At 43.1% G+C, this 22105-nt stretch overlaps 1 long non-coding RNA gene across 2 annotated transcripts in view; it reads right to left on the bottom strand.

The window, feature by feature from the left end:
- LOC135209422 (uncharacterized) overlaps window positions 1-22105 on the bottom strand; it is a 46698-nt gene that overhangs the window by 5109 nt on the left and 19484 nt on the right. The gene's annotated exons all lie outside the window — the stretch shown is intronic.

Genomic DNA, 22105 nt, shown 5'->3' with positions numbered 1-22105 from the left:
TATTAATAATTAACTTCACAAACAGGGCTCAAGCCTCCTGTAAAGAAATAATATTACTAAAAAGGACATAGATGGGGTCTTTTGTTAGAATCTGTAGTGTTTTACCAAGAATAACTTACTTGAGCTGACCAAGAGCTATTTATAAGTGATACTCTATATACAATTAATTTCAGTATAGAAGGGAAGAACATCCTCTTGGTCCATGTGTTAAAACTATTACCTCAGCCTGAGCATACACAGCTACAACACTTTACAATAAAACTTGGAAAGTTTTTAAACAAACAAATCTTCAGTATTCCATAGGCATACAATTATGTTCGCACTTATAATAATAGGGAAGATGAAATACTAGATATGATGAAAGAAAAAACTATTGGGAATGGCTGGAACAAGGCAGAGGTAAAAAGCGCTGGTCAAGACTTGGGAGATGACACACAACAAGAAGAGAACAACAACTTCATGGAGGTTTTGGATTTACATCCGAGGGGGGACAGAGGGCATTATTTCAATGCTGGAAGATTTTAATACACAGTAGGAATATAAAATGTGATACTGTAGGTCATTCGAGAAGAAACAAGAAATATGAAGTGAAAACCTAAACAATTTCTGCATGACAAATAATTCAAAAATCATAAATGGCATCTTCTATATCAGGATTTGCACAAATAGACGTACAAAGATATCATGGAATCAAACAAACAGGGCAGTTTGATCAGAGATCAGTAATGGTCAGTGCTCACATCAGATAAAAGGCTCGTACGAAATGTAAGTGTTGCCAGGAGTTTCCCTTGACTCGGATCATAGATTGGCAATAGGGAAAATTAGCATTCCTTCTCTAGAGCTCAGAAAAGGAGAAAAGTTCTAAAACCGAAACTAAAATATCCAGATATTAAGAGATTTCAAAGCAAGTTTACTAAAACTGCAGCAATTGGAGCAACAGAATGGGAAACTAAAAGAAAGCGTCCTTGGAAGTTGGAGAGAAGAACTTGGCTGTAAATATGTGGGAGGCACTAGGAAAGGTGCATAGTTTTGTGGAATGAAGATGTAAAGGGAGCAGTGAAATTAAAAAATAACACACGAAATGGATGAAACAAAGAAACCAGTGGACTAAGGAAAAATATGTATCCTCTGGAAGTCAAACAGGAGAAATAGAGAAGATAGCAGGTAAATGCATGGATAGAACTACGAAGTGAATTGATGGAGGATTTTAAGAAAAAGATATTTGCGCTTGCAAAATCGTACAAGCATAAAACAAAACAGTATATAAGAATATCGAAACATCATTGGCACTGATCAAGATCTTAACAAAAAATGGACCAACTATTTCAACAACTTAAAATATCGGAAGACAGAAATGATGATTTGTTATGATACAATAAAGTTTGTTCATACTTACCTGGCAGATATATATATAGCTGTATTTTCTGAAATCCGACAGAATTTTAAAAACTTCCGACACACGCAGTGGTCGTCGCCAGGTGGTTAGTACCCATTCCCCGTCCCGCCCGCTGGGAGGCGGGTATCAGGAACCATTCCCATTTTCTATTCATAATTTTTATTTCCACTGTCCCCTGAGGGGAGGTGGGTGGGTACTTGATTATATATATCTGCCAGGTAAGTATGAACAAACTTTATTGTATCATAACAATCATTTTGTTCATGAAACTTACCTGTCAGATATATATATGCTGAATCCCACCGTTGGAGGTGGGAAGGGACAGAATAGAAGGATTTTGGGAAACAAATGCATGCAGATGATTTACATCTTGGTTCCACTTGTTAGCATAGCTGGCTTCGTGGTTACTGCCACGTAAGTCTGCTTGTGCTACTAGAGTTGCCAGCGAGGTAGAGACCTATATAGCTGGTGCACTCCAGATGATCTGTCAACAGGGGCGAGACCACGACGTGACTAGACATATTGACCATACCATGAGGGCTACGAAGTAAATAAATATATATATATAAATATTATATATCACAACCTGACCAACCTAGCCAAAGTTAAGTGTGTTAACTAAGGCTTAAGAGTTAAGAAGTCGCCGTTGTCGCGACTCAACTAAATTAAGAGCTCTTCCTAACCATTTTCTACAGGATAGGATGAGTGGTTACTTCTTGCCCCCAAGATTGTGTCTGCAGACACGTATGGCCCTAGCGAGCAGCAGATCTCATATGCCATCTTCACATCTCGCAGGGAGTGTGAAGTGAACACAGAGTTGCTTCGCTAAAACAAGGTACTCAGGATGTTGCTGAGTACCATGCTCTGTTTGAAATGCTTCCGAGGCCGCGCCCTCACCTCGTGTGCATTCAGGTAATAAGATTTCAAATCTTTGTGCAAGCACAATGAAGGAGCATTTTTGAAAGAACTCCTAACACTAAAGCCAGGGTATTCTTCGATATGGGCAAGTCTGGTCTTTTTCGGAACACTGCAGATTGCCCGAATGACTTCGACTCGAGTTTTTATGTAGATAAAACTTGAGAGACCCGACAGGGCACAGGACACTCTCTGGCTCCTGCCCACTAACTTGTGCCATCCTTTGCTTCCAAGCTCCTTGGCCCAAAAGGACAAAACCGGGTTTCCATTCTTAGGCCACAACAGAAGGCTTAGAGAGCACACTGCCTTGTGTGTCTCTAAAGCCAAAACTTTGTGACGATGGCTTAAAATCTCACTAACCCTCTTTGTCGTATCTAGGGTGGTTAGAAGAAGGCCTTCCTGATCACATGCGAGAAGTTAACAGGTAGGCAGAGGTCGAAAAAAATGCTTTGACATCAAGAACTTCAGACTACGTCTAAGTTCCATATTGACAGCTTCGATCTGGACATGCACAGTCAGTCCGTCTGTACTAAAGTCAGGTGACCGACCAGTTGACCAGTCAGACGATCAAGGACAGCAAATCAACTCCTGAGCAACTCCTGACTCGAGCTTCTGGTGCCAGGAGAAAGGAGCGAGGAGCAAAAAGGCGATTCAGTCCCGAAGGAAGAATGCTGACAGTCCAACCATGGTCTCATGTTACACGATCATCGCGGGTGTATAAACGCAACCGACTTCAGTCAACAAGAAACTCAGGGCTACTATATGTCGCCTGATCTCGCACGAGTGTCTGACTCCGAGAAAACAGGCGACAAAAAGTAGATGGTGAGCGAGTTTCGAGATTCCACAGAACTCAAAGATCGTGAAGGGCTTTGTTGTTTGACAGAAGCAAATCTCTGAGCCCAAAGCCGTCAACAACATATTTGCGTATTCTTTAATAGTTGTGACTGCCAGCTTATCCCATTCTTCAGACGGAAAGGGAAGACGGTAATCTTATTCCATGTCAACATCTCGATAGTCTGAACGTAGTCAGACTCAGAGCGGAGAGGTTATAGGTACCTTTCGAGTTAGAGTAGACCGACTCTTTCGGAAAAGGTCCTTGTTAAGTGAACTAGGAAGGACGTGAACTCTGTGAATCCAGGATCCTGAAGGCCAAACATGGCGATCCGCGTCATTTTTGTCGCTCCCGTGACGTCATAAATCCTCTTATTACATTCTAAGCGATTGAAAAAGGGGAAAAGAGACTAAACACCATCCCCGTTTCAATATCATAGGATGGCGTTTAATGGTACCGATCCCGGATCGAGATAAGGGAGCAGAGAAGAAGAAACCTCTTCATCCTCAACATATCGAAGAAAAGAATGAAAGGGCGTCCCCTAAAGTCTCCACAACTCTCAACATACTTCTAAAGAAAGATTCCACTCAGAAGTCAGTAGTTGCTGCCGTCGATCGAGAACGATTCGCACGGACTCTTGCAATCCTGTAACGAACCTCTAGAGGATCGTTACATTCTACGCCTGTTGTTATAATAGGCTCTTTCTCGTAAACTCGAACAGGGACCGAGAGAAGATACTTCTTAGATATGAGAGAGCTGTGGAAAATATCAGAGTTGATCTGGACCACTGGATTCCAAAAAACTCGTTTCGAGGACTGGAGGGACGACCGCCGAATTGCTTCTACTTCTTTCAGATTAAGATCCAGGACATCTGAAACCTATCCAGATGTCCGGCACCTTCTTTCTATCACCTCAGGTGATAGACGCACTGAGAGATGTTCAGAATCATTCCTAGATCTTGAATAATATTTCAGTTTCCCGGTAGGAAAAAAACTGTGGATGTCTGAATTGCAGTCTATTCGGGAAACAAACTTCTTCAGAGGAAATGGTCCCCAGCAAGCTCATCCATTCCCTCCCCGAGTATGCTTTGCTTCCCTAATAAGGCTGCGCTTTGCCTAAGCAGGAGAGCATATAAAAGTGCAATGTTGCGGTAGACTCGTAGTTCTATACCGTGCGGTAACGAGCACCGAAAGGATTAAGAGATATCTCTGTTGAACATAGTAAGGCAAAACGAATGCAACGTTTATTCATTCACGTAAGAAATCCCTCAATCTTAGGCTAAAGTCCTGTGATTGTAGGACAGAGATACAGTTAGTCAGTCAATCCCGCAGGAGAGACTTAACCGCCAGCACAGAGATACGGTTAGTCAGTCAATCCCGCAGGAGAGAGAGACGTAACCTACCGCGCACGATCTGTTACTGGCTCGGTTGGACTGGACAGTGGACACTGGAGGACAGACACAGCAGCAGCCAGCAGCTTACGAACGTCGTCTCTTAACTTTATGTCTGAGTTGCCAGCTACCCTATTCTACGAAGAAATAGGTCCGTTATTTTTTGAGCAGAAAAGAGATCTCAAGCTGGTATATTTAAGCGAAACAGAAAACAAAAAAAAAAAACGCTAAATATATAGATTCGTTTGTGTCGTCAGAAACACTACCATACAACGGTAAAAGATAAATCGGAAACTCCTGGAAGGCTGCAGGGAGTAACGATTAAAATGTCCTTAAAATACTAGACAATAGAGCTCTCGGTTGCCATCCGAAGAAGTTAACTACAAGAAGCGTATATGACTGAACCAACCAGTAGTAAAATAACGCAAGGCAAAATATGATATTATATTACAATAAAGTTTGTTCATACTTACCTGGGCAGACATATATATAGCTGAATTTGGAAATACAGCTACATACATATCTGGCAGGCAGTTTCATGAACAAAACTTAGAGAATCGAAGCAGACAGCTCAAGCTTCTTATGTTACTGGACATAAGCGGTCATTGAATGAGAGCTCTTCCGAATCTTGTCAATAAGAGCTTATCCGCTTACGCAATATAAAGTTAATGAGATGTTTGTCAATGAGAACTAACCCATTTACGGGACAAAGAGATATTTTGTCAATGAGGGGATACCCACTTACTTGACAAAATGATAGTATATTGTCAATGGGGGAGGAAAATCACTGAATTGACAAAACGTAATCCAGGAAGTCGAGCATATTATTTTTCCGATTCCCGTATCAAACGAGGAAGGGGGCAAGAATCCTGATAAGAGACGGGCTTTCAGCAGGTAGGACCCCGATGTTCAACTTCGGCAGCGTAGTCCCCGAACTTAGGAACTAACAAAATCTATCATCTGAAAAGCCCTTTCAGATGGACTAAAAAGCTTGCAACTTAAATTTATTGGCAGTATGGCAAAGGAAGTCCTGTCTTGCGCTTTCCTGAAGAGCGTCCTCTTGATGAGTGCTTTTGCGAAGAACCTCCTACCGAAAGTAGTCGACGCGTCATGACGGTGTAGGACGTCGAGCTTTTACAAATCCCAACCCGTAACTGCCTTATCACAAAGTCTTGACTGCAGTAGAGCAAACGAGATCTTCCCTTGAGCTTTCCTTAACTCCATCCACCTATGCGAAAAGCAATATTAATTGACCAGAGACCCCTTGAATTCACGAAACCCGATGTCTTGCTGGGTTTCGAAGAAGAAGTTGTCTCACTTTAAGCTTCCTCCGAAGCACTGCCTACTTCACATTCTTTGCAGGCGAGGTAGAAGGTATCACCGTAGGTAGAGGTAAAAATTCTTATTTTAGGCCCAAATCTGAAACAAGAGCTTGAAGAGTTCAACAGAAACGTTCAGCCAGGCGACACACCTGGCGTGCGCTGGTGCACGCTTGGTCGTCCCACTGGCGCACGCCTCGGCGTCCACTGGGGCGGGCTCGGCGCCCACTGGCCCACGCTCGGCGTCCACTGGCCCGCGCTCGGCGTCCACTAGCCCACGCTCGGCGTCCACTGGCCCGCGCCTGTCGTCCATCCGAGCGTCCCGTCCAAGTCGAGAGGGAACGCCTTCTTATTCCCACAGTAATTAAAGCTCGGACGTCCGCTCTCAAAAGCGTCCTGCTACTATGACTTCTTTTAATATTTCCTCGGTGGAAAGACGGACACGTGTTCAGGACGACGTTCGCCTTCTTACTTCTCACTGAAATGCATAACGAGAGAGAGAGAGAGAGAGAGAGAGAGGACGTGAAGCGTCTCTTCTATAAAGCTTCTATCTAAGGGAGGGGGCGCGAGTCCTTCCGAAAGCTTCAACCCCTGCAGGGGAGGACGCTTCAGAGGACGAGAAGCAATCCTTCAGGATTTCGTGCACGCACACGCAACTTTGGCAGTCTGGGGGAGTTTCATCAGATACTGCCGAAGGCACGCCAGATCGGTGGGGGTTCCTTGTAACCCTCCTTAGGCTTTTGACATGCTCCCTCCCCGGGTCCTGGGAGTCAAGCAGAGGTCCTGGCCTAGAGGCGAAACGAGGCCAATCTGACGCACCCTCCACTACACAAGGGGTATATCACTGCACTTCTGCACTTCACTTTTGCTCTCTAAAGCAAGCCCAACTTTCGATTCTAAGTTACGAATCGAAAGAGTATCAGAGAAAGGGCAATTCCTCTACACACATTGTTTTAGGGCCCGAAGGCAACACTACAGGGTTAGGAGTAACAATTACAGAAGTAGCACTCTTCACAGCAATGAAGGAGAGCGAGCACTCTCGCAGACATATTCATAGCCCAGTAGGCCATACTACAGGGTTAGGCAAAATAAAGTCTACAAGAATTAGCATTGGTTCACACCCGTGGCTTTTGGTTACGATTAATTGCTACATCGAAATACGCTTCCTTACGAATTGACAGTTTACTGATTAATTGCGTACATACGAATCATACGTCTTCCTTACGGAATAGACAAAGTCTCACATCTACATGACATTGACAAATCTCAACAAAGAAGCAAGACCCATACCCCTCGTGCATACCAAGTGCGGATCTACCGAAGCTTTCGGTAGCCACACCCTATCTTTGCAGACAACCCCCTCTTGAAACTAGCCTAACTAGATTCAGATATCTTATGCAAAAATGAATAAAATTCAAATCAATTTAAGATAGCGTATGCCTAGCCACAAATCCAAGTAAATAAATCAAAAGACAATTAGGATACTTAGCGGCAATGAAGTTTCCAAAATCCTAAGACGGAGGTACTGAAAACATGGTGTTTTCAGCACGGCGACAGAAAAATTATGAATAGAAAATGGGAATAGTTCCTGAATACCTGCCTCTCAGCGGCGGCAATGGGTACTAACCACCTGGCCGACCACTGCGTGTGTCGGAAGTTTTTTAAAATTCTGTCGGATTTCAGAAAATACAGCTATATATATATCTGACAGGTAAGTTTCATGAACAAATTACATTTTTCAATGTTAGAAAATTGAAATACAGAAGATGTGATTTCACATCAAGAATTTAATAATACTTTGAGAGATGATAAATAAAGGGAAAAAGCCCTGCATATGGCAATATACCAACAGAGTTCTTTAAAGAGGGAGGAGACCTGGCAGAGCAGATATTATATGACTTAATTCTATCTTTCTGGCCAGAGATAAGTTACAGAATATTGGGGAAGACATTTGTGTCAATTTATAAAGGGGAAGAAGACTTATTTAATTGCAAAAATTAGAAGGTGATTCAGGCAAGTGTGAAAACTATAGAGGTATACCACTCATATGCCATGCAGCAAAACTTGAATTTTAGAAAAGCGATGATGTCATATCATTGAACCTCGGGTGAAGAAACAATATACTAGATACCAAAAGGAATAGAACCATTTCAGATCTCTTATTCACCCTGAGACTTGTATAAAAAAATCATGGGAATACAATAGGTCACTGTATACCAGCTATTATTGACTAGAAAAAGCTTTTGACTCTGTACTTAAGCCCAATTACATAGTTTATATATGAAATGTGCGAAATTTCATGTAAATACAACAATAAACAACCCATGGCTGTAGCTTTTATCAGTTTTGAAATATTTTCATATAAATAACAGTAAGTGCCAAAATTTCAAACCTTTGGTCAACCTTCGACTCTACCGAAATGGTTGAAAAACGCAATTTAAGCTAAAACACTTATATTTCTACTAATATTCATACCGTTACTTCATTTTACAACAAATTGGAAGTCTCTAGCACAATATTTTGATTTATGGTGAATTTATGAAAAAAAAAACTCTTACGTCCACGCGGTAACTTCCGAAAAAAATCAAATTTTTTCGTCCGATTGTCATAATGTTTGCACCGTTTCATATTAGCCGTTACAGAAAGTTTTATATATGGAAATGTGTGCAATTTCATGTAGAATACAACAAAATACAACCCATGGTTGTAGCTTTCATCAGTTTTGAAATATTTTCATATAAATAACGATAAGTGCCAAAATATCAAAACCTCGTCAACTTTGACATGAACAAAATGGTCAAAAAATGCAATTGTAAGCTAAAACTCTTACATTCTAGTAATATTCAATCATTTACCTTTATTTTGCAACAAATTGGAAGTTTCTAGCACAATATTCGATTTATGGTGAATTTTTTGAAAATCTTTTTCCTTATGTCCGCGCGGTAACTATTCCGAAAAAATCAAATTTTTTTGTCCGATTGTTGTAATGTTTGCGCCGTTTTATATTATTGCCGTTACTAAAGTTTTAAAGTTTTATATAAAAATGTGCAAAATTCTTGTAGAATACAACAAAAAAACAACCCATTTTTGGGGGGTTGTAGCTTTTATCAGTTTTGAAATATTTTCATATAAATAATGATAAGTGCCAAAATTTTCAACCTTCAGTCAACTTTAACAACTCAACCGAAATGGTATAAAACCGCAATTGTAAGCTAAAACTACAATTACTAGTCGTAAGTATGATTTTGAATCATTCACGTTATTTTGCAACAAATTGGAACTCTCTAGCACAATATTTCAATTTACGGTGAATTTATGAAAAAAACTTTCCTTACGTCCGCGCGGTAACTCATCGAAAAAATCAGAAACTTTTTCGTCCGATTGTCGTAATGTTTACACAGTTTTATATTAGCTATTACATAATAAAGTTTTATATTATGAAAATGTGCACAATTTCATGTAGAATACAACAAAAAAAAACCATAGTTGTAGCTTTTATCAGTTTTGAAATATTTTCATATAAATAATGATAAATAGAAAAAATTCGACCTTCGGTCAATTTTAACTCTACCGAAATGGTTGAAAATGACAATGTCAAAAATTGTATTTTCCTAACTATACAAACCTGAGGTCCTTTTACAATAGGAAGGTAACTAGCGGCAGCTGGGACGGTCGTAAGCTTTGAACAAGGGAGTTCGGTAGTTAACTGCTTGTCCGATAGTGCACGCGCGCAGCGCGACTGGGAGGTGAAGAATCACTTTTGCTTTAGGCCCAGGAAAAAACTCAGAGTGAGGGGTGGCACGAGGTGGGACTATATGTAAAAGGACCTCAGGTTTGTAGTTAGGAAAAATGCAATTTTCGACAAAATTGTCATTTGTTCTGGTACGATATACAAACCATCGGTCCTTTTACAATAGGAAGACTCACTTCTTGGTGGGAGGAATCAGTGTCTTTTGAGAACAGACTGGTGTTCGCCCAACCTTGGATTGCCTCCCTGGTCGTAAGAGCGAGGGAGGTATCCTAGCCTCTGCCAAACTGATCGGGGTATGTACCGCAGGATCAATGGTCAGCCTCTGGACCCAAGTAATAAGAGAGGGAAGCGTATCTCTTAAAACTAGCAAGCAATAACTTGTTCCTGTTGCAAGAGGCAACATAAGTTTATGGGTTTGTCTCTTGTTGGCTTCCACTTCCCCGCCTTTGTTGGAGAAGTGGTGGATATTCACTCCTATCCCTAATGAAAAGGGATATGATGGGGCTCGGTCGAGTAGCCTACCTGCAACGCCTCCTGCCCAGCGTAGTGACTACCGCGTCCCTCTGCCCACAGGTAGAGGGAGAGAAAAAAGATGGGGAAGAGAAGGCCAGTCACCTCAATCACCTATCCCTTTATGCAGTCACACCAGGAAGCGATGCGGTTTCGGTCCGCTCTGGGAGCTGGGTAAGCTACACAACCTGTTGAGCAGCCACCACGGGTCCTAAGGAACAATTGTCCAAGGACCTGTGGGCTATATCCTGAAGGTAGGAGGAGGTGCATGTGGTTCTGGTTGGACCCTGCCTTCAGTACCTGCGCCACGGAAAGAAGTTCTTGCGGAACACGAAGGAAGGACCAATAGCTCTGACTTCGTGGGCTCTCAGACGAAGGGGTACGTAATGTCGTTGCTACCATCAGCTTCGTACACCCTCCTGATCACCTCACGCAGCCAGCAAGAAAAGTGTGTTCCTGTAAACTTCTTCTTGGTCATCCTGGTGCTAATGAAAATGTGTCAACACTCAGACCTGAAGTGTCAAGATTCTTCAGATAGCGCCGTTGCGCCCTTACAGGACAAAGCAGCATCTCCTTCGCATCGAAGGCGGTGAAGTCCATTAGGGAGGGGATTGTGAAGAACTCGAACGATCGGCAAGGACCGAAGGATTCTGAGTCTTTGCAATGAAGTTCGGTATGAAATAGAGCGTCACTGATCCCCATCCCCTGGATGCTTGACTTCGCATGAAAAGCCATGCAGTTTCCCCTCTTTGGTGATGTCCAGTACCCATACTGGTCTATCTGTCTGCAGCGAAGTGTCTCGCATTCTCGAATCCCATTGCAGCGAAGCCTCTCGCGGTCTCGTATCCCCCTGCGGCAAAGTCTCTCCGTCTCCGTAGTGGATAGGACACTGACACTCCATGGTGGGTGTCGATGGTATGGGTACTGGGACAAGCTAGTAGGACGAAGTAATGATTAAATGACTGATCTGGAACAACCAAACTAAGTCCACAGCGTAGCTAGTAACTGACTTGGGCGCTTTGACAGCTGCCGACTGACTGCGTTCGGTTGTGTGAGGCAAGCTGTCCAAGCATCCGAGCAAGTCACGTGACTTTCTCCTTTAAAGGGTTATGCTGAGTGACCATACAAATCGTCTATTTTGTTTGCCACCGATGCGGACGGCAGGTGATGATTCTGTAAGGCATGTGCCCAACAGGCGAAAGTCAATTGCCTTCTAGAGACCGAGGTCCCTGATGGCAAGACAGAATTCTCATAGTAGTTGAATCTCAGCTAAGGAGAAACAACACTATGTGCCGTTGAAGACGAAGGTGGAAGGTGAATGCTACCTACGTCTTCACAGCCGAATCGAGAGAAGTAATTCTCAAGATTCTGAACCTGTGCTTACAAAAGACTGAAAACGCTAAACCGCTATTTCATTGCTGTTCGGTGAGGAGTCGTAGTTGCAATGAAAGCGGGGCGCTTTTCAGTAATGAAAAAACAGGGATATATTGCCTGAAGAACTGCTTCTCATGGGCTGATCATCATCTACTTCAGGTTATCCAGGGAGGACAATACTTGGAAGTAGAGCTGGCAGGGCGGGGAGCAGGACGATGTCTTCCGTTATACATCTGTAATTTCTTTGGGGTGAACAATGAATAATTGCACACCTACGAATACGAGATATTTTTAGAAGACAAATTCAGATGTCTGAAAAAATCATTCCGCATTATCGCAGGGGTGCGATGCAGCGGGTAGACTAGGCTACAGACTTCTGTTACCGTGCGGTAAAACAGAATGATAGTGTCCATTGAGATATCTCTGTCTGAAAATTCTCGCAATGTCCAAGGCGATGCAGTAGAGATGGTCATTCATGTATGCGAGAATCCCCGTCAATCAGAGGCCTAAGTCTGTGATTGTCGGGCAGAGATACGGTCGTAGTCATCATTGTAGGGAGAGGGACATAAACCGACCGTGCATCTCTGAGAGCCAGCTGGTACTGGCTGCGTCGGCAGCCCAACACACAGTTAGCTCTCGCTCGCTCGCTCGTCATCCTGAGTTGCCAGGTAAATCCATTCCAAGAAGGAATGCGTTTCGGCTAGAACCATCGAGCATAAAAAAAATACGCTCGAGCAATTGTATTTAAACGAAAACTGATTTCTGTGAATACAAAGCTGTGGTGGTGTTGTAACAATACCATAAGTATCTCAAAATCAAACTGGTAACTCCTGGGAGGTTGCAGGCAGTCCCGAGTTGCGTTCAATTAAGATACTATTCGTCTCTGTCACAATCCGTAGAGTTAACTACGGTATGTGCCTACGCCCTGGACAATTTAACTGACTAACAGAATCATGTCGCAAGGGTAATATACAAAGTAGATTTGTAGGTTCCTAAATTATTTTCCATTCAAGGAATGAGAATAAGGATTGGAAGCCGACACCCTTCATTCTCTAATCAAGAGAGTGAAGGAGAAAGTCTTCCCCGAAGGAAAGTTTCAATGGTGATAACAGAATACCAAAGACAATAATTCAAGCCAAACTGGATGTTCCCGTCCATTCTTCTCTATCCCAAGGTTGGTCGCCTACTGTGAGATATTCTTCCTTCAGCAGCAGTGCTTCTTCCAAACGCTAGAAATTCCAGGAATTCGAGCATTCGGCGAGATTCCGATTATCGTAGTAACAATTATCGGGGATTCTCGTCTAACCCAATCTGGACCGTGGTTTCGCCCAAGTGTCTGCAGATCGTAAAAAAACCCGAACACTTTGAGTGTGCTAGAAATTCCGCAGAATTCTCAGCGCTCAGCGAAACCCCCACCGAATTCGTCAGACGATCATCGGTTGGTGGTCCTCCCGATTCCCGTAGAAATCGAGGATGGGGCAGGATCCTTCCTCAACAACGGGGACTTACGTCCGGTAGGACCCGAAGGTCCTCCCAGGAATGCAGTCCCCAACGTGGATCCTACAGAGAACTCTCTACAGGATCCCTACCCTTTCCCTCGTAGCCATGAGGAGAGAGGGAATGGGGGAGAGGAATTGGATACTCGCTCACCTTCCCAGTGGAAACTAGCAGTTGAGAAGGAGTACGTGCAGCCATCCCCTTGGGGCGATGGCCTCTCAAGAGTCTGGGAAAACGTTTTCCCGAGGAGGGTTACGAACTCGTACTGTAGGTTAAGCGTCTGCGCCACCATGAACGTCGTCTGGGTGGGGCTGATCGAGCACTGACAGGAGGAGAGCCGATACCCGTCCTCCGACGCGTCCCCAGTCCAAGGAACGGAGCGTCGGTCTTATGTCAGGGGAGCTGTTATAGAGCTCCTCCCCTGCCTACCAGCAGAACCGGTAGGCTGGGAGGGACTGTGATGATCATCAACCCGGTGATGGTAGAGTTGCTGGTCTGGACCAGCAGTTGGCGATCATTCCCCGAGGTCGTTGTGCTGATGAATCAGCACAATGACCTCAGCAAAACTCCTCTGGATCTCAGGAATGGAATATGATATTGTTATGATACAATAAAGTTTTATACATACTTACCCTGGCAGATATATACATAGCTATTACTCCGTCGTTCCGACAGAAAATTCGAATTTCGCGGCACACGCGGCAGGTAGGTCAGGTGATCTACCCCCCCCCGCCGCTGGGTGGCGGGAATAGGAACCATACCCGTTTTCTATTCATATTTTTTCTTCCAGCTGTCTCCTGAGGGGAGGCTGGGTGGCCATTTAATTGTATTATATCTGCCAGGTAAGTATGTATAAAAACTTATTGTATCATAAACAATATCATTTTTATACATTCAACTTACCTGTCAGATATATACATAGCTGATTCACACCATTGGTGGGAGGGTAAAACACAGCTATTACTGAATAGACAGGTAAACAACATACGTTGTAGGTAATAAATAAATAAAACCTTGGTTCCTATGTGTAGACGAAGGTCGACTTCCTAGCTATTGCTAGTAGTCTGCTTCGTCTCAAGAGCCTCAGCGAGGATGTGACCTATGGCTAAGAGTTCTTGTAGATCTGTCAATGGGGTCTTATCCACTTACTTGACAGAATCTAGTGGTCATTTGTCAATGGGGTCTTATCCACTTACATGACAATACACAATGCCTATTGGCATAATTTAAGGAGCACACACCGATCCCGATCACCTGATCCTAACACGAGGGTTTGTGCTTAATTTGAAAAGAGCTATCCCCAAACTCATTTCAAATAACCCCAGAAAATAATACACTTATGTTAAAATTAAAAAAAAAATTTTTAATTCACTAGTTAAGGATCAGTGTCGGCTCCCTATCCCAGCAACGCATCCGTGGACACGTATAACAAAGAGAGAAGGATCTCTCATAGGCCCACTTGATCTCCTTCGTGCAAAGAGAAGTCAACACAGAGTTGCATCTCCCGTTATTACAGCTAATATGACTCTCACGACATATTGTTATGGAAAGAACAAGAATTGTTAAAAGCTCGCACTTCAAGCGCTTTTAATTCTTCTTAGCTGTTTTGAAGGAAACATCAAGTTACTCAAGAAGTGCTTTAGAGATTCCACTCTTCCAAAGAAGACCAGGGCTTTCTTTGCAAGATCTCTTCTGGATGAAGCCCAGAGCCTCTGCTTGCCCTGGCTGGCGCCTCGCGCCTGCCTGGCGCCTCGCCCCTGGCTGGCGCCTCGCGCCTGCTGGCGCCTCTCGTCGCGCCTGGCTGGCGCCTCACTTGCGCCTGGCTGGACCTCGCTGCTGCGTCCTCGCCCTGCTCGGCGTCTCGCGCCTGCCTGGCGTCTCGCGCCTGCCTGGCGTCTCGCGCCTGCCTGGCGTCTCGCGCCTGCCTGGCGTCTCGCGCCTGCCTGGCGTCTCGCGCCTGCCTGGCGTCTCGCGCCTGCCTGGCGTCTCGCGCCTGCCTGGCGTCTCGCATCTGGCTGGTGCTTCGCTTGCCTGGCGCCTCGCGCCTGGCTGGCTCCTTGCGCCTGGCTGACTTCTCCCCACTTGCTGGAGATTCGAGCTTGTTAAGAGTCTCGATGAAAACTGGCGATGTCCACCTCGGACACTTTGCCTGATTTATTCGCCTCTAGCGCATCTGCGCCAGATTGAGGCCTACTCCTTCTCTCATCAGACAATGACAGTGTTTATTTGGACTGTCTTGCTCGGGTGGCGTCTTTACGCCTGTTTGGCATTTGGCGCCTGATTGGCGCTACATTGTCCGAGAGTCTGAAACATCCACAATCGTTTATCAGGAGAAAGGAAAAGGGTGGAAGAAATTCTTCACTTTGAGCTTATGGCCTCTGCAACAAGGGGAAGTAATTTTAGTCGGCTACATCCAGTAGACGATAGGAAATCTAATAGTCCGAGAGACCAGTCTTCCTCCGAGGAGGATCATACTTGATACTTCAGTTGCTAACGAGCACTCTTCCTACATGTTGACGAGTTCTCTCATTGCAAAATCTTCCCTATCCTTGCACGAAGGCAGGGAAAGAGCCTGGAAGAATTTAAGGAGACTCTGAGCTTGAAATTGGGAGGATTCCCGATTTCTAAGCTCTTTAAATATATCTCTTCGAACCTTCTGGGAAGTAGTTTTGAGCCCTCATCGTATTCCAAAGACTCTTGTCAGCAAACGTTTAAACCTTATCTTCTTTTGTAGATACAACGTAAATACATGGCCTGGACAAACGAATCCTTTATCTGAAAGCATTGATCCAGGAATAAAAGGTTATAGTTCTTTTGCCAAACATACCATGCTGGCAGGAACCCATTGCCGAGTCTTTCTAGATTTGATTCCAGATCCAAGCCCAAAATCTCATCGTCGTTTTCCTTTGGTCGATTAGTACCAAGAGAACATTGATGAGGAGCATTCCATCTTGTCAGAACACGGAATCTGAGGCCCAAATAGGATCCCACTGTAACTATAGGATCTCCAAGTCTTGTCGTATAGAGGTATTGTGTAAGATCCGAAGATCTTAATGCTCTGCTATCTCCAATTCCTTTATAGAGACAGAGCATAGCCTTTTACTGCATTTTTTTGATAGCAGATATATACAAAGGTATTCTTCCCTCTAAAGGGAAGAAAAAAACAAAAAAAAACGCTATGTGGTTCACAGAGGTATCGGAAGAGGACAGTTTCCTCATTCCCTCAAGCACGATCTGCAGTAATTATATATCTTATCCATGACTACTGTCATTTACCTTGAAACATCCTCTCATTCATGTCCACTTCTGGTCAGTCTGCACGCAGACAGACTCAGAGTGGAGAGGTTGTTAAGGTCCATTTAAAATAGATGATGAAAGAATATTCAGATGTCTTAGGAAAAGACTTCCAAAACCTGCTGTGAGAAGAACGTGACCTCTGAGAATCCACCTCTCTAAGTCTAAAATGAGGCATACCTATATCCTCTCTTTCTTTGACACCCTTTGTCTTTACATTCTGTAAAGAGTTTATCTATTAGGGGAAAAAGACTAAATTTTATTCCCCTTTCTATAACATAAAGATGGCGTATATGCTACCTCTCTCTATATTCTTTCTTCCTGTCCTCGTGCCTGGGCAACGAGAGAATGGAAAAAAAAAAAAAAAAATTCTATCATCGTTATTCTGCAAACAAATTATTATTATCCTATTCTCCTGCTAACTGATCCAGGATCGAGAGAATCATTCAAGATTCCTATCCTAGAACATCAGGCCGTAATGTACGGTTCAGATACTTGAAAGAGCCTCTCACCCAATACTGAGAGCTCCTACGAGTCTTTTCCAGTACCAAAACATTACAAGGTCTCCCTTGTTATATGTTTACATAGGAGTAGGATAATATACCATCCTGTTAATAACAATGAAAGAGGAGAAAGAGGAGCTGCATGGTTCAGGGACTAGCCGAAACGTGCAATAAAAAAGGGGTTGCCAAGGTCTTTCTAAAACCTGCACCCAGATTAACTTAGGAGTCCGATATATTTCTATCACTTGTCTCATAAGGTTGAGAAAGCGAGAGACCTCTAAAGATATCAGTTCTCTTCACCATGTAAAGGTCTATAAAGCAGAAGAACCAACTTATCCTGACACTTACTACGTTCGTGTGCGATATCTAGAATAATTGTCAGTAGAGGGTTGATCTGGCAAAAAAGTGTTTCTCCCAAAAAAACAACTCCTCTGCCAGGAAAGAAGTCGCTCACGCGACCACTATATACCTGACATGAGAAGTCTGTTCTTGTTAGAGACTTCCGCAATTTCAGTTAATCCTGACAAGGGCCACGGCCGCCTGTGCGACACTTGTGTCCCTGTCAGGAAAAAAACTGATCTTGTGTCAGTCTCAAAGAGGAAACTCTTGGAAGTCTATCTCCAAATACTGAGAAATTGGAGATCCTGATGTCTTGCGCTGCTGGCTGCGCCTCGCGCCTGGCTGCGCCTCGCGCCTGGCTGGCGCCTCGCGCCTATGTCGGCGCTCGCGCCTAGGCTTGGCGCCTCGCGCCTGGTTAAAGCTGCCTCTCGCCTGGTTAGCTGGCGTGCTGGATGCTCGCTGGCGCCTCGCGCCTAGCTGGCGCCTATCGCCTGGTTAAAGCCTGGCTGGAGCCTTTATGGCCTATTACGTTGCAACCTTGGTCAGGAAATCTGATATCAAAATAAGAAGAGGTGCTGTAAGAATCCTATCATTCTACAGTACTCCATAGTTGGATGTTTCTTCTCAATTTTCCTCTAATACGAGTATATCGGAAGGGGAATTATTCTTTCCTCGGTTATTCTTCCGTATCCCCCCCCCCCCCCCCCCCCTCTCCTGAACGAGAAGGACCACTCCAGTGCGAGGGACTGAGTAACTTCCCAGCTTTCTGTAGGAAAGCATAATTGCTCTAAGGTATATCTATTAACTAATTATTTTCTAGTTAGAGCCAGGCGTCTGGCTGGCGCTTATGATTCCTTATGGCATGGTTTGAGGAAAAGGAAGCAGTCTACAGGAAGATTGTTCGTCTTCTTCTTGCTAAGAGATCTATGAAGAAGGCTTCTCGCAGGTTCTCACAACTCTTTGCAATAAATGTTAGACATACTTTAACAGTTATTATCGTCGATCGAGGTTCTCATGGACTCGCAAATTCTTGCATTGCTTTTATTTAATAAAACTCGCTCAAACGAGAAATATTTGGATGGTGCTCTAGGCTTATTGCACCAAGCTGGGCGCAACTTGTGCAGGCTGGCGCAACTTGCGCCAGGCTGGCGCAACCTGCGCCAGGGTGGCGCATCTGCGCCACCCTGGCGCCTCCTACTAATTATCTTTATGTTATGTGCCAGAACATCTGTGTCTTTATGGTACCCGACATCCTTTCATATGTTAATTCCGTTCTTATTATGAAAAACTTTTATATACGTACGTAGTAGTAATACATTCAGGAAACCATTTCCCACTAAAAGAATGTTTCCCATCCGACTCATACAACTTCTGTGCAATATCCGATTCTAATACGGTTGTGTCCTTTCTCGAAAGACTTAACCATACCGTAGTCTTGAAGTGAATCTCTATTACATCTCTCTTCTCACTAAGTATGTATTCTAATAAGCCATGCTTTCGTAAGTATGAGTGCATTAAATAATATGTTCTGCTGCATTAGAATCCTTTAATCATGTTACCTACGGTAAACAGCATTGAAAGGTTGTAATATCCTTCTTATTGAAAGATTGTTCCTAACAAAAGGCAGACAATATTTTATTTATGATAGCTTCAGTATTCCCTCAATCCGAGGCTAAGACCACGATTGTAGGGAAGAGATACGGTTAGTTATCCCATTCCGCAGGAGAGAGAGCTGTAAGCGACCTCTCACGACAGAGAACAAGATGGTACTGCGACAGCGTTAGGTTGGTCTTCAAAGCGAAAGAAAAAGCAGTCTGGCCTTCCCTTTCCAGAGTTGCCAGTTACTCCATTAAATAAAGGAATCTTATAAATTATTATCGAACTTCAGGAAGTTTTTATATAAGCATAATTAAGCTAACGAGACTTCGACAAGTCTAGAAACTAAATAGGTGTCGTCTAAACAATTCTTTTAAACCTATTCCTTCCTAGGAAAGTCCTAGAAGGGTACTGGTAATTCATGGAAACCTCTTCTAACACGAAGAAAAATGTTCTATCCTACTCTCAATCCACCAATAAAGATATGCTTCTCCGATCACTTCTCGAAGACATGATAGCATCATATAACTCATACTCTAGCGTAATAGAATCCTCTATAATACTGTTACATTAAGGTAAACCGTATTAATTTAGGAAATTTTGTAAGGATTTCACTTGACCATTATAGCATAAATTTCGGTATGTGTCTATGCCTTGCCATACCGTAGTCCTAAGGCGATTTGTTCTAAGCATGGAAGGAGCTAGAAGCTTACAAGTCATACATATATGCTTTATCACTCAACGAGATCCATATAATTCATTCGATTGACACACAATCTAAATCGTTCTCATCATAATAGATTTATATCTAAAAATGCACCGATGGGGAATTTTATGTTGAAATAACAATTTCATACCCCCATGGGATAGCGCTCTCGTCTAGTTGCGAAAAAAAAAATGTTCGAACAATGACTTTATCACAAATGTTATCGAATGATCTCTAATATTAGAAGGCGCTAAATCGTCGCCTGATTCCGAAAGGTGGATCGATTAATGTCATTCTCTATTTTGAATAATTCTACAGAAGGCATTATACGAGGATCTTCGCCATTTCATTCATTTGAAGTTCTTCTATCCATCGAGGAACAGTAGGCATAAAAAGGGAGAAACACTGTTTTAGGATGCCTTTCCAATGGCTATCCCTGGCAGTCTGGGACGCTCTACAGAACCTGCCGAGGGGACGCCTGACCGGTGGGGATTCTCTGAAACCTCCTTACGGTTTTCGACATTCCTTCTCCTCTGGGCTTGTGAGCTTGGAAGAGGTCTAGACCTGAGAGCGAGACAGAGCCGATCAGACGCACCCTCCATTGTAATGGGGGAACACTATATTCACTTCTTACGTTCTAAGAGTTCGCATTTGAACTATATCCAAAGTCTACAATTTGCAAATATGATATTGTAGATACTGCGGAGTAAGAAGGTGATGAGGATGCAACAACTACTAGTACTGTTACTACTATAATTGCTCGTTAACACAAGAGCTAATAAAGCTTCTAAAGGATAGTTACTTTTCTGACTTCCCCAACTAGGAAGAAAAGATATACATTCCTCAATCAAACTCTAACACTTATTGGTATTAATGAATAAATATTAAGTAATTCCCTTTCATGAAAGTATACGTAATTCACTTTCGTGAAAGTGGATGAGTGTCTACCGAAAACTTCGGTAGTTACACGTCACTACTCTTCTAAATTTTCGAAGTTTTAATTTTATCAAAAAAAATTCTAAAAGTTAACAAAAGCGTATGCCGAACCAAAGATCCATTACTTCCCTGTAAAAGTTAGCCCAGACGATCGATGGCGATGAAACACGAAAATCCATCAGGAGGAACTGCAAACGTTGTTTACATTCCAAGCGACAGAAAAAAATATGAATTAGAAAACGGGTATGGTTCCTATTCCCGCCACCCAGCGGCGGGGGGTAGATCACCTGACCTACCTGCCGCGTGTGCCGCGAAATTCGAATTTCTGTCGGTACGACGGAGTAATAGCTATGTATATATCTGACAGGTAAGTTGAATGTATAAAAATGAAATTTAGGCTTGAAGCCATTCGTGAGTGCAACAAGAGTAAAAAACTTATACATACATATACCATACACATACTCATATTCATATAAGTATACTTATAATAAACAACTTTAGTGTATACACTTACTTTACTGCAACGTACCTGGCGCTCAATATTAAATTTCATTAAAAAGGTTAATATCTCTAAGGAATCCAACAATTCTATTAACAGCTACATCCGGACCAAGCAGTTCTACTATATCCCTGCCCACTAACCCATGCCTGTCGTGCTGCAGAATACCTATGGCAATGGCATATATGTGTCCATAGTAAGAGGAGAGTCACACTGCATACAGACTGGTGCAGGTACCCCTTCAACAGGAATCGGTGGGTCAATCGAGTATGGCCAATTCTTAGACGACATAATACAGTTTCTACCCTACGATATTGTTGGAAACCAGAGGGCCAATGTTCAATACTTTGTCAGATCTTCCTGTACTTTTTATTGTTGGTTAGATGGGGAGACGACCAACATGCTTGCCATTTATTTTTTAACATATGAACGAATAGTCCATTTCATGTCAGTGGAAGGAACATGTGGAAGAGAATGTATTCTTTATTAATGACATCTCTTGCTTCATGGTCAGCAAGTTCGTTACCAGCAATACCCCACATGGGAAGGAACCCAGCAAAAATGGACAGATTTGAATTGGAAGCAAGCCTATATAACCATTCTTGAATACGTTGAACAATTGGATGTTTAGGGTTATACTGCTGAATGGCTGGGCCATGAGTGCCACTATAAGAATCTGAGTAAATGGTGAAATTATTACCCTGTAGAGTAGAAGCAATCTCAAGGGATTTGGCTAATGCAGTTAATTCAGCTGTAAAAATGGAGGCATTATTTGAAAGTCTGCCCACATACGAGTTGTTACTATGAACAACAGCACAACCAAACACCACTTGATGTCTTTGATCCATCAGTAAAAAGTTTAACAGAATCCGAATGCTTTCGGTCATGATCAAGAAACAAGCCTTCACTTCTTGGACATTAACAGATTTTTTAACCCAGTTTTTTTACAGACCGATGGTTCTGGGGTCAACCAAGGAGGCAGCTTAGAGCAATGTATTGCCTTAATTTTTTGGTCTTTAATAGGCACACTGTCAACTGCAGCATTAATTCTCACATGAAAAGGCTTGGATGCTCTAGCATTTGCAAACTGCTGTGAATTGTTTTGGTTAAAGATAGATGCTGCCGGGTTTTCTGGGGAAACCTCTTAGTTTGAACATATACCGCAGTCCCAGTTCCTCTCAACGTAAGTCTAGAGGGAGTTCTGTGTCGGTATATAAGCTTTCAACTGGAGGGTTTTAAATGCTCCAG

The sequence above is a fragment of the Macrobrachium nipponense genome, chromosome 38, assembly GCF_015104395.2.
Source record: "Macrobrachium nipponense isolate FS-2020 chromosome 38, ASM1510439v2, whole genome shotgun sequence".
NCBI classification, from domain to species: domain Eukaryota; kingdom Metazoa; phylum Arthropoda; class Malacostraca; order Decapoda; family Palaemonidae; genus Macrobrachium; species Macrobrachium nipponense.
Note: the sequence above shows the minus strand (reverse complement) of the source record. Positions and strands in the feature narration are given on the sequence as shown.